General features: G+C 35.7%; 2 protein-coding genes across 14 annotated transcripts in view; one reads left to right on the top strand and one right to left on the bottom strand.

The window, feature by feature from the left end:
- The window catches only part of LOC143254286 (uncharacterized), a 130,931-nt gene that overhangs the window by 109,266 nt on the left and 5,942 nt on the right, over positions 1–15,723 (bottom strand). The gene's annotated exons all lie outside the window — the stretch shown is intronic.
- LOC143254288 (uncharacterized) overlaps positions 9,652–15,723 on the top strand; it is a 79,867-nt gene continuing 73,795 nt past the window's right edge. Inside the window, exon 1 of the mRNA XM_076509220.1 lies at positions 9,652–9,785. The gene's annotated coding sequence lies outside the window, so the exon portion shown is untranslated. The remainder of the gene's footprint in view (positions 9,786–15,723) is intronic.

Here is a 15,723-nt window from a genome sequence, read left to right as displayed (position 1 = left end):
AAAACAAAACAAAATGGGAAGCGACGTTCTGTGAGGCTAAAACACCTGTTTTGTGGAATAAACAGAAAACATGATTGACCCACAACAATAATGGTTGAAGATTAACTTGCTTCCAATTGCTGCTTTATCGTACACTAAAAGTTGGAAACCGATTTAATCTGGTAGTAAAGGGTGAAATTTGGCGCATTCAGATAGTCTGCTCTTAGAAACAAAAAAAAATTTGTACAATGCACCCAATAGATGATGCTCTCTCTAGTCAGAGGTAAAATTAGGTTTTGTGTAGGTCCTGTAAAACTGGGAATGGTGTAATTTGTTTTGAATTTCGTGCAAAGCTACGCGAGGGCTGCCTGCGCTAGCCGTCCCTAAGTTAGCAGTCTAAGACTAGAGGAAAAGCAGCTAGTCATCAATACCCACCCCCAACTCTTGAGCTACTTTTTACCAACGAATATTAGAATTGATCGTTACATTATAATGCCCCCACTGCTGAAAGGCGGAACATGTTTGGTGCGACGGGGACTCGAACCTGCGACCCTCAGATTATCAGTCGAGCACTCTAACCACCTGGCTATGCCGGGCCTAATTGTGTAGTCTATTATTTTCTGGATGAGACTTCTCTACAGTCTTCTTGCAGAGCACATCGCTGTGACATACTTAAAGTTGATGTCTTACAAAGCTGTATCTGTTTACTAGTTGAATCTATAAACTTCTGGCTAAGTCAGGTGGTTAAGGAGGTCGACCCATAATCTGACAATAGTGGGTTCGATTCACCATTACGCCAAACAAGCTTGCCCTTTCAGCTGTGGGAGTATTATAATTTTACGATCAATTCTAATATTTGTTGGTAGAAAGTAGCTCAAGAATTGACGATGGCTAATGATGACTAGCTGCTTTTCCTCTGGTCTTACATTGCTAAATTAGGGACGGCTAGCGCAGATAGCTCTCCTGTAGCTTTGCGCGAAATTCAAAAAAACAATCATCAACATTTGGCTAACTCAGAAGACCTTAACTTTTATACTTTTAAGGTTAGTCCCGCGAGTATCCACGAGAGGGCCCTTCGATAAAAAAAGTAATAATAGCATGGTTAAGTTGACGACTTTTGTTTTAAGTAAAGTGTAAGTAAGTTTATATTACATAAGGTTTAGCAACGTGAAGTCATACGCGTTGAGCTACTTCGAAATTATTTTCTGTTTTGATATATATAGATAGCTCAGTGTAGTGACATTTGTATTAAATAGGGATTTACTTGTTTTTTAGAGCAAAGACACATTGGACTATCTGCTGTGTCTGCCGCAGAGAATCGAACCTCGGATTTTAGCCATGTAATTTGACAGAATTACCACTGTCCCAACGAAGATTAAAACAATAGTTTACCAATCATCAATATGGGTTTTATTATGGCTTAACTAGACCATGTTGTTTATTTCTGACACAACTGATAAGACTGGCTGCAGTCGATGAGGCGCGTGAGGGACCCTTCAGAGAAGGTATTAAACAACAATGTGATCATGGACTCCACAAATTTATCTTCACGATACAGAAAAAAAAAGTATGCCACTAAGTTATTCCCCAATCAGAATTTGTATATAGAACTACTGAAAGCCAGATAACATGAATTACAAGCATGCTCCAGAGAAGACTTGAAACAAATGACATGGGAGTACCATTACTGGGTTTAGAGCGACATAATGAACAATAATGCACATCGACAATATATTAGGAATGGTATATAACTGTTATATATATGTATACATATACAGAGTTCCTGTGGCACTCTTGTAAGCTATGAATTCTGACTTCCAAAGGCTTTAAATTTTTCATTCACAGAACCAACTTTATAGATTCCTCAGTTGATGAATCGGACATCAAATATGAGAAAAGAAATCGAAGCGTTAGGAATGGCTTGTTCTCTTACATGCCACAGAAACATTTAGACGTTAATACTTGATATGTAGCCTTGATGGAGAATGTTCTAGCACGTGACAAAGAAATTTGAACAAGAGATAGGTTCTACTAGCACGATGCACGCGCTCTCTCTACGCACTTATGTGTAAGGAATGGAATGAAAAAACAAGTTTGAGGGTATACATTTATCGATGCGCCTGCTAAAACCGTAGGATGTACAGATAGAAAGCTTATAATGTGTGCTTGATTGAGTTAAAGTCCAGCTCTATCAAACTCATTTCTTGACTGGGTTAAAGTCCAGTTATCTTACTCCAACACTTAGGGTGAAGGAAAGCCACATAAAATAAAAGAAACACTAGGGTATTTCATAATAAATAGCCGTTCTTCAGTAGCATCTTCTATATCACATGATCCTACTGCATAATATATATATATAATTCTAACAATTTCTTCAAAAGTGTGTTTATTGAATTTCGCACAAAGCTACTCGAAAACTATCCAGCTATTCTTTACTAACGAAGAGCAGTGTTTGATCGACATATAACGCCCCTAATTTGATGGCGATACTCGAACTCGTGACTCTCATATTACGAGTCGAGAGCTCTTGCAACCAGTTCATGCCAGCCCTCTTCTGGAAAGAAAAGTAACTCCTATTAATTTCTACCAGACATCTGTACAACATGTTTTGATTCAACTATATTTGCCTCAGTCTTATGAGACACTCGCATAATATTTGTACACGTTTTATTGTCCAAACTGTAATGTTAACAAACTAGTCATAGAAATGAAAAGGACCGGAAACAATTATGACACCGGAAACTGTGAGGAAGAGACTTTAAAAGACACAGACTAAAGAAGTGTTACCCTTTATCGTGTGAACATAAACTGTGCCTATTTGTAGTTTTGAACGTCTTTCTTCTAAGTATCATAACTACAAAAAGCCTATAAAAGTACAGACATACGTAATGCACCCATCAGTAGTAGTGTGAATACAGTTACTGTTCTCAGGACAGTAATAACGCATCATAAGCATACAGAAGTCAAAATTTTTATACAATACGCATAGCAAAGTGAAGTGAAGGATAAGTATACATTTGGAACTGCATTTTAACCAATCGTGTGGGTGATATACATAAAATTGATGGTACCTTGACTCCTGACACGTACAGGCAAATTCTGATATTTCATGCTATCTCTTCGTTCAGAAAGACAATTCTCGTCGGGAGCAGTATCTTACAGCAAGATAATGTTTCTCAATGTAGTGTAAGGGTAATATTAAATAATTATAATGCTAAGTAACAAAATTATTTATGTATATATATTTTTGTTTAATTATTGGAAGTTGACATTTTAATCCCGTGTTCTATTAGGATAAACATAATTTTTAAATGCGAGTATTAAATTTCATTTGTTATTAATAACAATATTCTATATATCAATAAATGTCTCACAGAAAATATTTTAGTAAAATATATATTATATATATATATATATATATATATATAACATAAATATATATATATGTCATAAATTGATTTAATTTTTATCGTTATGGTTTGTTTTCTTGAATTTCGCGCGAAGCTACACGAGGGCTATCTTCGCTAGCCGTCCCTAATTTAGCAGTGTAAAAGTAGAGGGAAGGCAGCTAGTCATCATCACCCACCGCCAACTCTTGGGCTACTCTTTTACTAACTAATAGTGGGATTGACTGTACCATTATAACGACCCCACGGCTGAAAGGGCGAGCATGTTTGGTGTGATGGGGATTCGAACCCGAGACCCTCAGTCGAACGCCTTAACCCACCTGGTCATGCCGGCTTGATTTTGGTCAGGTTGGATAAGTTATTACTCAAATCAGATTTCTAGACTAAAATACTGACTTATCAACAGGGAAATAAGGAATTGATAACATTTTCTTAAAACGAAAGACAGATTTTAACATCTTAGTGATTTTTTTATGTCTTTAACATTTTGTTTCCTGCTTAAGTGTTTATCAACTTGTATTAGAAGCCTCAGTATTTTATATAATATACGTTTTGCAAATATTTACAATTGTTATTATTATCCATATACCCACTGCTCTGAACACACTGTTTGATAATTAGAACATATTTATTGAATTGAAAAACAATATTATTCCACCCTAAAATATGTCCTAGTTATACAAATAGAAAACTCGTTAGAAGTTTTTCCATGTTTTTTTTTTTTTATATTAACAGAACTAATGTTGTATAATAAGCAAGCATGTGAAATTTACAGTTTAAGCTTAGATCACATAAATCATTTATTTATGTTATAAAAAACGAGTCCGAGTACAAAACATAAGAGCAACACCGTACTTTATTATATTAACATCACTAAAGTTTTTTTTCTGCCACCTAGTGCTGGGCAGAGCATAAATAGCCCCTCATGTATCTTTGTGCTTAACTACAAATAATTGTTTGTTTGTTTTGAATTTCGCGCAAAGCTACACAACGGCTATCTGCGCTAGCCGTCCCAAATTTAGCAGTGTAAGACTAGAAGGAAGGCAGTTAGTCATCACCACCCACCACAAATTCGTGGGCTTCTCTTTTACCTACGAATAGTGGGATTCACCGTTACATTATAACGCCTCCACGGCTGAAAGGGCGAGCATGTTTGGTGCGACCGGGATCCGAACCTGCGACCCTCAGATTACGAGTCGAGTGACTTAATCACCTGACCATACCGGACCAACTACAAATGAGCGCACAAATAAAAACAACAACAAATATTTTATTTTACACTCTATGTTCTATTTTTACATAAATAAGGCTTAAAATTCGTAATTCAATGCCTCTTTTCCCTAGAATTTCCATTTTATATAATAATATTTGATGTGATACTGTATCAAATGTCTTCTCTATGTCAAAATATAAATATGATGTGTTTTTTTTAAATAATTATATGAGGACGCCTAAATATTTTGTGCGAAATTCTAGAGTGCGCTGTGGTACTTAATCATGCTCTAAATCCGTATTGATTTTTGGACGAAAAATTAAGTTTCATTAAAAATCTCGTCAACCTTTTTTGCACTATTTTTTCCAATACTGAGATTAAAGAAACAGGCCTATAATTTAATTTATACAGTTACTCCTATCACCTCTTTTTTGTGTATTGTAATTTCTCTCATCACTTTCTTTTGGATTGCTCTAGAAAAGGCCCTCTTGGAACAACATTTTACAACTTTAAATTACAGTATTAAAACAAGGCTTAATGCTCCTATGTAACACGAATGTTTCATATACAGAATAAAAGAACAATTCACTACACTACTGTATTTGATCTCATAGTACTTCGTAACATTTAGAAATTGCTAATATATTTGTCATTACTCGCTGTTAATAACCGTATGTGTGTATGTGTATTGCTTTTATGTTCTCCACAGACACAATTAATTTGTTTCAGTTTCTGCCTTTCCTACACAAGGAAAATATATATTATTGCACTTTCATTTACAAACCGAAATTTTCAGCGCTTAACAACAGTTCGCATTCTTGCATACCTCTACATTTTACCTCTCGCCACCTAGTGTTCTTAATATTAACTACTTTATTACATTTTTTTTTTCAATTTACTTCTTACGATCTAGCTCGCGAAAGATTAACTTTCTTCTCTAATTATCTTTAGAAAGATAGAGAGAGATAAAAAAAAAGATATTCGAAAGAATGTTAAACTAAAGATTTTCCGTTAGTTCTGTTTTTATCTATCAAACGAGCAAAATTTACAGATTAACCTAACGAAACAACTGGTTGTTTATTTTTTACGTATTTGTAATTAAACCAAGTGTGCGTGCATTAGTAACTATATATACAGTTCTAATTAATTGTTTTTGTACTATCACACTACTCATATTATTACTATTAATGTTTAATAAGATATACGGGTGCTGTACCGAGATACTTTTTCGATTAAAAAAGGAGACATTCGTATACGTATAGAGGGCGCACCTGACGTAGTTTTACTATTGGCTACATCGTTATTCATTTCGCCATAATTTTATTTAATTACGCCATTACAGATACGTTTGATCATAGTTACCTGCACTTTCATTTCCATCCAACTATACTACTGGTGTATTATTTTAATGTAAAGCGTAATTATATAAACAATTATACTTTTCAATGGAAGTTCGAAGGTAGTTCTTAAACAAAAAAAACTACACAGTGGGCAACCTGTGCTCTGTCAACCATGGATATCAAAAGACAATTTTTAGTGTCGGAAGCCTACAGAGTTACCAGTGAGGGTCTTCAATGGATTTGCAAGTGATACAGCAAAGATAACTTACGCAATTTCCTCAGTTATAAACCATAACGACTGAAGTGGAAATCAACTAGGACATTCCCCAGGCCGTTACCTCTGATCCTTCTAGAAGTTAATTGTGATATAACGAGATATTAATTCATTATCATCATAACACCATAATAAACCAACAAAAAACAAACCAACAACACTTAACAGGAACTGGAATTTTCAACCCGAATGGCACCTTTTGCGCACGCGAGTTAAAAAGCCAGGTCATACGCCCATAGAATGTGGATATAATTGTCCCAAATTTTGAACTCTTGGCCAAGGGAAGGTAGCTAACCAGTAGCACCCGCTGCCGAAAAAAAGCTTTGTTTGACTTATATGAAGCGAATGGTGAAACTGACTGTCACTTTTATAAAAACGGCTAAAAGTGGGGAAGCGAGCTCAACGGCGTCACGTCTCGAAACTTGACCCTTAGACTCGTAGTCTGACATGCTATTTAATAGACCACGTTAGGCTCAGAGAACAAAGAAGCATCGCTATATAGACTTTAATACGTATACATTTATAACTTCTATAACAGTTCACAGCGTTAAATGTTTGATGGCGTATCGGATCATAACATGAAATGAAATTACAGGGTAACAAATTTGTTGAGAAGAGTCAAATCCCGTTTATAAATTAATTATGTATATAAGCAGTCCATCAATGCACGTGCAGTATCAACACACTTTTGTTAACTGTAACACGTTACATACAAGAATAGTCTAGACTTTTTATATTCACTTAGTCAGAATCAATAAATGCTTGATATCTCTTAAATATTTACTTTGGCGCATCAACACTTTTTCCCGCACTCGGAAAGATTAGATTAAAACACTTCTATTGTTTTATATTTTGCTGGGCTTCAACCATTCAGCTTGTTCAGTAGAGGACGCTTTCGTAGCGCCTTATATCTGTAACTCTTCGTCACGATAGCATGTCGAGGGTGAGTAAAAACGTCTACAGTCACCAGACACCAAGGGATAAGCCAATGAATGAGGAGAAAGCTTATATTGAACTTAGTTTCAATTCCCACCCAACAGAGGTTACCATGTGCGCGAGTAACAACATTTGGCGACCAGTAAATGAAAAAAATGGCCCAGTTAGTGTCTCTCCCACTGAGAAAGACCAGTCGGCTTGTGAACTAGAACACAACTTACATACATGTAGAAGGGGAGGAACAGAAACTTTACAGTTATCAAACTACCGAGTACACAACTCTACAAATTATAGAGTAAAAGAGTGTTTATATACTTTCAGTATTCAACAGGGTGGGGTGGGGTGGGGTGACGAGTGAGTGTTGGGGAAGGTTCTCTCCCCTACCCTGTACAAACATCCCGTGTAAACTACTTGACACATGGCTTTGTTTATAAAATGAAACGTAAACCCATGGCACGATATTCTGGTTGGAAATAAAACCGTCAAAATTATGAAGTACAATATTTGATAAAAAAAAACAACAACAAAATGTTGACAGTACTTGAGAATGGATAAGGGGTGGTGAAGGTTGAAATGTGAATGGTTCATCGTAGAGTAATTACTTTATGTTACTTTAAATACATCTTATATTACGTAATTTCAGTATAATGATCCAACTGTCTTACCCTCATTGATTGTAATATTCAACGTCAGGTAGACTAAAATACACAAATATTTCAAAGTCAAAAGTTATATAGCAAACAAAGGACTGGTCTTACACCGATCGTGTAAAATGACACGACAACAGAGATGACAGAAAATCTGTGAAACAGGTTATAAACTGCACACATACTGATCTTTCAAAATTGCAGATAATTTGAGAAACAAGCGAGAGATTGGTTATAGTTCGTGAACAAGCGCCTTGTAAGTGGTAAAAAAAAACCTGTACGTCTACACAATCTGGGAACTGTAGCAAATGACCACTGGAAATAAAAGTACAGAAAAGAAAAGGAAAACATCTTTACGAGCCCACGTTTAGTTTGCTTTCAACCTTACCATTGTCCAAAACGTAAGTTTTCTTTTAGTAAAATGAAACAGAAAGTGGCGAGTTATATTAGATTGATTCTGCATGCTACCATTAGTATCAACATCTTGTTAAAATTGACCTTATGATGTATACATCCAAAACTCGGAAACTACCGCACCGATCGACTCCATCATTGTTCGCTCTCTCGTTGTTTGGGCATATGTGTATCCAGGAAGGTCAGGTGCGCTTGACCTCTTCTCCTTTCCTTTTACTTTATTTATCTCAGTTGTTTAATGCAAAGCTACACGAGGGCTATTTGCGCTAGCCGTCTCTAATTTAGCAGTGTAAAACTACAAGGAAGGCTGCTAGTCATCACCACCCACCGCCAACTCTTGGACTACTTTTTTACCAACGAATGGTGGGATTTACTGTCACATTATAACCCCTCCACGGCTGGAAGGGCAAGCATGTTTGGTCTGAGGGGGATTCGAACTCGCGATAATAACTGATTAATATTTTTATAATTAGACAGTATTTTTATAACTGGGAAATACACAAAACAATTGAAATTTACACAAAATAATACTTCTCAGATTTAACCAATAAAAATCACAAACAAAAAAGGTGTAAGTTTCGAATATAAAACAATAAAAAAAAACTTAAATTGTTTTCCTTCAGTGAAAACATCATGAATGTTGCAACAGGAAAACAAAACACTGTCATTGATAAGTACGTCTACAAAGAAATACGTCAATAACATCTACCCTGTGATGATATATCATTTTAAACTAAAATTGTAATCAAATCCTTTTTCTCACGGATGGTGAACATTGTTGATTGTCAAGTATAAGTACGTTATTGTAGATCTGTCAGACATTCCCAGAAAAGGCCTAGGGCCCAAAAGCCTTCTCCAGGAACTGGCCCGTAGGGCAGGTATCTCTACTAGTAATACAAATGTTGAAACATTTAACAGTGACTCCTGACACGTTACCTCTGCTTTTAACCGAAAAGTATTCTCTTTAACCTACAAATAGGAGAGAAGCTGTAATGATGACGTGATAGATGTGAGTGTGTTCGTAGAGTGGAGGGGTATAATTACAAGTTTAACACTGCTTTATCGAAAATACATATCTGTGGGAAAACGTAACCGGAAGTCTAAACATCTACATAAAATTCGTTTGGTTGAAATGTCCCCAAAGGTAGTTTTTTTTTTTTAATATCAAACTTTTAAATATTTTCGACCATTTATACGTTTCAATTATCACCTTCGGGTGTTCCGTTGACGTATTAAAAAGTAAAAAGAAAGTAAAACACAAACGGTTCACCAAAGGCGTATAACTATTTCTTTACAATCACTATTTTTAGCCTATCAACAACGTAGCCACTTTACTATTCTTCTATGTGTTCATCAGCCTTATTAAATAGTGCGACGCTCTGCGATTCGTGAAGGATATCGTATCCGAGTTGAACCGAAATATTCTCTTCCTCCGTGGAAGTGCTACAACTGATTACATCTTATCAACTTAAACCTGATACTGTTTTTAAACGCGCTTTGATGAGTTCATATTCGTGAAACTTCGCAAAGATCAAGTTAAAATAACAATAATGAACGAAACTACAAAGAGCTTTGGTAAGTAAAAGCCCTTTTTGCCGTTATCGATCGATCATACTAATTCCCAGTAGCCGGTGGTTTTAATCTTTTTTTTTTTTAATTTTATAAAAACCCAGTTTCAGTCGTTTTTGCCCGACATGGGCAGGTGGTTAGGGCGCTCGTATCGTAAACTGAGGGTCGCGAATTCGATTTCTCGTCACATCGAACTTGCCCCCCCCTTTCAACCGTGGGGGCGTTATAATGTTTCGATCACTCTCACTATTAGTTGGTAAAAGAGTAGCCCAAGAGTTGGAGGTGTGTGGTGATGACTAGTCTTTCAGTTTTAAATTAGGGACAACTAGCATAGATAGCCCTTGTATTTTTCAAAACACGACCCTTTGAGTATTTTGATTAGGTTTCGGTTTTGTTATCAGATATTTATCATTTACACGCATGCGGCATTTAATTTTGCTGTTACATCTTTTGCTTGTGTTCGGTTTTTGTGAACACGTTTGTTGTTCTACAAATACACCAATTTATTTCAATTATTACTTATTTTCAAATCTTCCCTTATAAGGATCAATACGAAACACGTTCTGTGTTCTACCTAGAGTTTATTCATTTATAGCACATACTGATCTGTGTGAAACAAGGACACGTGTGAAGACTTACACGTACTGTGCAGGTGTGTGTGTATTTCGAAAAGGTTGTCAGGTGAGGTCAAATGACACGGGGTTAAAATGTATTCCAGGCACTTGTAGAACTGGTAGAAAATACCGCTTTTAGTTAACCAAAGAGGCACCGACCTCTGATTGCACAATGTTTCAAACTAAAAAGTATGTTCTTAATAGCACTACAATGTTAAAACGTATTTTCGGCAAATGTTTTATTGTACACGAACTTGCTTCTGCACTACTAAAAGTTGGTGTTAAAACGTGGCGTTTCGAATATGAGTCATCAAAGGTCAACTAATAAAATACGTTTAGTATTCTAAAAGCTGGGATATTTTTCCAATGTAGTGTGCGTTTTTTTTCTTGTAGCAAAACCACGTCCGGTTATCTGTTGTATATACCAAGGGGAATCGAACCTCTGATTTTAGTGTTGTAAGTCGGAAGACTTATCACTGTCCTACCAGGAAATCACCCAATTTGGTCAATTGATTAGGGCGCTCGACTCGTTATCTGAGGGTCGCGGGTTCGAATCCCGGTCGCACCAAACATGCTCGCCCTTTCAGCCGTGGGGCGTTATAATGTTCGGTCAATCCCACTATTCGTTGGTAAAACAGTAGCCAAAGAGTTGGAGGTAGTTGGGTGGTGATGAGTAGCTGCTTTCCCTCTAGTCTTATACTGCTAAATTAGGGACGGCTAGCGCAGATAGCCTTCGTGTAACTTTGCGCGAAATTCATAAACCAAACAAACCCACCGAGGGAAGTTTCTCATCGGTCCCCCATAAAAATTTCTAATATATGCAAAGAACAAAAACCACCCCAGAATTGCAGTATGTGTAGTTATCGTACATTACTAATGCTAGCACTAATTTGTGACATTTAAAGCATAATTTCTACGGTAGGACAAACGCAGGTTTACGTTCTCACAATACTAAAATTCGAGATTCGATTCCCCGCAGTGGGTGCGACAAATATCTCTCTTCATAATAAACCTTTCTCTTGAATTTTTGTACATACTTTCAATATCAGGTTATACGTTATTTTTAATCTGTCTCTTACCTCAGGCTTACCGTTTTGTTTTGCGCAGTTTTTAGGGTTAGCCTAAATTGTCATATACTAATTGATGTAAACGGAAACTAAATTTACGTCTGAATCATCTTAGGTTGAAATGACCATAAAGATTACATGAAATCATATACAGAAACCTTACTAAAACCCTCAACCAATAAGAGCGCAAAGAGAGGTGTAGCCGGGGGAGAGGGAGGCAAAGGGGCCCGGTTCCCTGAAAAAAAAAATAGCCATGTTGATAACATATTAGTTTTAAATTTATACATAATAAACTCATTTTGCACCATTCAATAGAAACTAAACAAACACAAGTATATTTGTTTGTTTTAATGACCAGCTTATTAAAAATTTAGATCAAATTAGCTTTTTATCTTATTGGCTTCCTTCAACTGGAAAACTTGGCTTCGCCACTGAGCCCTCCCACCCCCTCACCTCACACACAATCGTGATTGAAGTATCCCAACTGATGTGGAAAAATCTGTTTTGAAATATGCGTGTTCCAATTATTTTTACAGTATTTTTTCCCTCTTTTATTGTTAGATGAGTATCAAAGCTTTACGTACCAGCGGATGGCTACAACACCCGTAAGGCAACCCTCACAAATGGTAACACTATTTATTTTTCCATTTACTTCTAGTGGTCGTATTTGTAAACTGATAACCCTCTTCCTTCCAGCAAGTTCTCGAATATATAGACAAAACATTACAATAGTATTTGCCTGTTACATCTGCAGCCTTGTCACTACCAATATCAGCTTTCTGTTGGTGTTAAAAAAATATTTTTGCTGTTTAACACGGGAATTATGTATTTTAAACGGAAATTGCGTGTTTTAACAACGCGTGTCTTTACTACCAGTTGTATAACCTGTAGCTATGACTTAATTATAACTGGGAATCATTGCCCTTTAATTTGATTTGAGCACAAGGCACGAGGATATGAATCGTGTTCAACATAGATGTACTTGTAATTTGTACCTTGGCATGTTATTCCCTTTGATAATCTCTTCCTAGTGTTGGTTTGCTAAAGTATGTTATTGGTTGACACACACAAACACTTCTTGCTCTGTGGCGAAGAAGCAAAAAAAACACGACAGCTTAGACCTTCAACAAGTACACAGAGAGTCCATTTCTTTAAACCATTGGATATAAGTTTATTTTCTGGGAAATATAGAGTTTCGGAAGACGTTAGGACGAAATACTGATGCATGTTCAAGACGTTAGGACGAAATACTGATGCATGTTCAAGACGTTAGGACGAAATACTGATGCATGTTCAAGACGTTAGGACGAAATACTGATGCATGTTCAAGACGTTAGGACGAAATACTGATGTTCAAGACGTTAGTTTGCTTATTTATCAAAACTATTTAGAAAATTTCTCGTCTCTCAATCAAAATCTTTGTATTTGGCAAAAGCGTTGAAAACCTTAGGACTAATCGAAACAATACATAAGCTAAATTCTAATTAACGTCAAACTCGTATATTGGACACACACACACAAAACAGTTAATATGTGGGACGTAAACTTTATTTTTTATTTTCAATGAAAATGATTGCTGGTCACATTTTAAACATGTACGACTGGTGGCTCATACTTTAAGGCCCTTAACTCGATTATCATGTTCGTGTACTAACACCAACAAAACAAATTCTTTTTTTCTAAGGCCCTTAACTCGATTATCATGTTCGTGTACTAACACCAACAAAACATATTCTTTTTTCTAAGGCCCTTAACTCGATTATCATGTTCGTGTACTAACACCAACAAAACATATTCTTTTTTTTCTAAGGCCCTTAACTCGATTATCATGTTCGTGTACTAACACCAACAAAACAAATTCTTTTTTTCTAAGGCCCTTAACTCGATTATCATGTTCGTGTACTAACACCAACAAAACAAATTCTTTTTTTCTAAGGCCCTTAACTCGATTATCATGTTCGTGTACTAACACCAACAAAACAAATTCTTTTTTTCTAAGGCCCTTAACTCGATTATCATGTTCGTGTACTAACACCAACAAAACATATTCTTTTTTTCTAAGGCCCTTAACTCGATTATCATGTTCGTGTACTAACACCAACAAAACAAATTCTTTTTTTCTAAGGCCCTTAACTCGATTATCATGTTCGTGTACTAACACCAACAAAACAAATTCTTTTTTTCTAAGGCCCTTAACTCGATTATCATGTTCGTGTACTAACACCAACAAAACATATTCTTTTTTTTCTAAGGCCCTTAACTCGATTATCATGTTCGTGTACTAACACCAACAAAACAAATTCTTTTTTCTAAGGCCCTTAACTCGATTATCATGTTCGTGTACTAACACCAACAAAACATATTCTTTTTTTCTAAGGCCCTTAACTCGATTATCATGTTCGTGTACTAACACCAACAAAACATATTCTTTTTTTCTAAGGCCCTTAACTCGATTATCATGTTCGTGTACTAACACCAACAAAACATATTCTTTTTTTCTAAGGCCCTTAACTCGATTATCATGTTCGTGTACTAACATCAACAAAACATATTCTTTTTTCTAAGGCCCTTAACTCGATTATCATGTTCGTGTACTAACACCAACAAAACAAATTCTTTTTTCTAAGGCCCTTAACTCGATTATCATGTTCGTGTACTAACACCAACAAAACAAATTCTTTTTTTCTAAGGCCCTTAACTCGATTATCATGTTCGTGTACTAACACCAACAAAACATATTCTTTTTTTCTAAGGCCCTTAACTCGATTATCATGTTCGTGTACTAACACCAACAAAACAAATTCTTTTTTTCTAAGGCCCTTAACTCGATTATCATGTTCGTGTACTAACACCAACAAAACAAATTCTTTTTTTCTAAGGCCCTTAACTAAGTTCTACAATGTTTGTTGAGTTGAAGCTACAATTTAGGATCCAAGCGAGTTATACATTTGAACTGAAAATGTTAAACATCGCTACTATTATTAACTAAATGAACAACAATGCCGAACAATAGTTTGCTTATTTGCAATAATTTTTAACTTTGAAAGAAAGCGAATTACAAATCGAAATAGGCAAAGGTCTACCTAATTGCAATTCCAACCATAAGCAGCAGTGCTGCCACGTAGTGGTTTTCTCTGTTCACTTGTCTCAACGTTAAATTTCGCGATTATACAATTTCGCTATTTTTAACTATGATGGACAATTTACGTGTCTGCTGTTGCTGTGAGCACTTTTGCATCAGTTAAGAACACGAGTTTCGCGAATATTTCCAAGACATGTAATCCAGACCTTGATGAAAACGCCTTATTATGTAAGCCATAATTTCAAAACGTAACGTGCTAACAGACTTTGTTGTCGAATGGAAAGATGCGAATCATCATTTGTCTTATTACATACACAAATAAACAGTTAAATGTCACGAAAAGTGTCCACACCAAAGTCTTTACGTTTAATATATTTTTTTGTCTGTTTTTTATACAGGATGATATAAATGAATTGAAATAACACTTTATGCAAATGTCTAATTTTAAAAAAAATCGATATATTTAATCAACTATTTTTAACTGAAGCCGAGGTTATGTAGTTGAAGAACAACAGTTTGATGTGATGTTATACTGTAGTCTTTATCTTAGGCCAAACATACAAAAAATATTTGAGTCAAATAAAGGAAGTACTTTATGCAGTAACACAAGCCTTTCAAAATGAACACACACAAAAAACATCGTTAATTGAATTAAAGAAACGTTTGCACGATATAAACTCTTTAACAATAACATTAGAAAGACTAAACGTAAGAAACAAAAATCAATACGCCCTGTTTTTCTGTTCTGTACAGTTAACAAAACGTGTTTGAAAGCAGACGATGTGAAAACGTTAAGATGACGGGTAATAAATAAAGGGTTAGATCATATCGCATACCTTGTTTGTTTTGCCTTTAAGCGCAAAGCTGCACTGTGTTCTGTGTTTATATATTATAAATAGATTATGATGCGTAAGTAATAAAATTAGTGGAGTTAGTTTACAGTTTTCACTCCCCCTAGTAGCAAAGCAGTATGTCTGTGAACTAGAAACCGGGTTTCAATACCCGTGTTGGGCAGAGCAAAGACAACCGATTATGCAGATTTGTGCTCGACTACAAACAAACATACAGAGTTCACATGTAAGAATGTAAACGATTCCTACACTTTGTTGTCTTTATCCCAGCAGCTGAACCTGTTCCGCAAGAGGTTCATCAAGAAATTCATGTGTCATTCGTTTTCCTTA

This window comes from Tachypleus tridentatus, chromosome 6 (assembly GCF_004210375.1).
Source record: "Tachypleus tridentatus isolate NWPU-2018 chromosome 6, ASM421037v1, whole genome shotgun sequence".
Lineage (NCBI taxonomy): Eukaryota > Metazoa > Arthropoda > Merostomata > Xiphosura > Limulidae > Tachypleus > Tachypleus tridentatus.
This window is presented reverse-complemented; position numbering and strand designations above follow the sequence as displayed.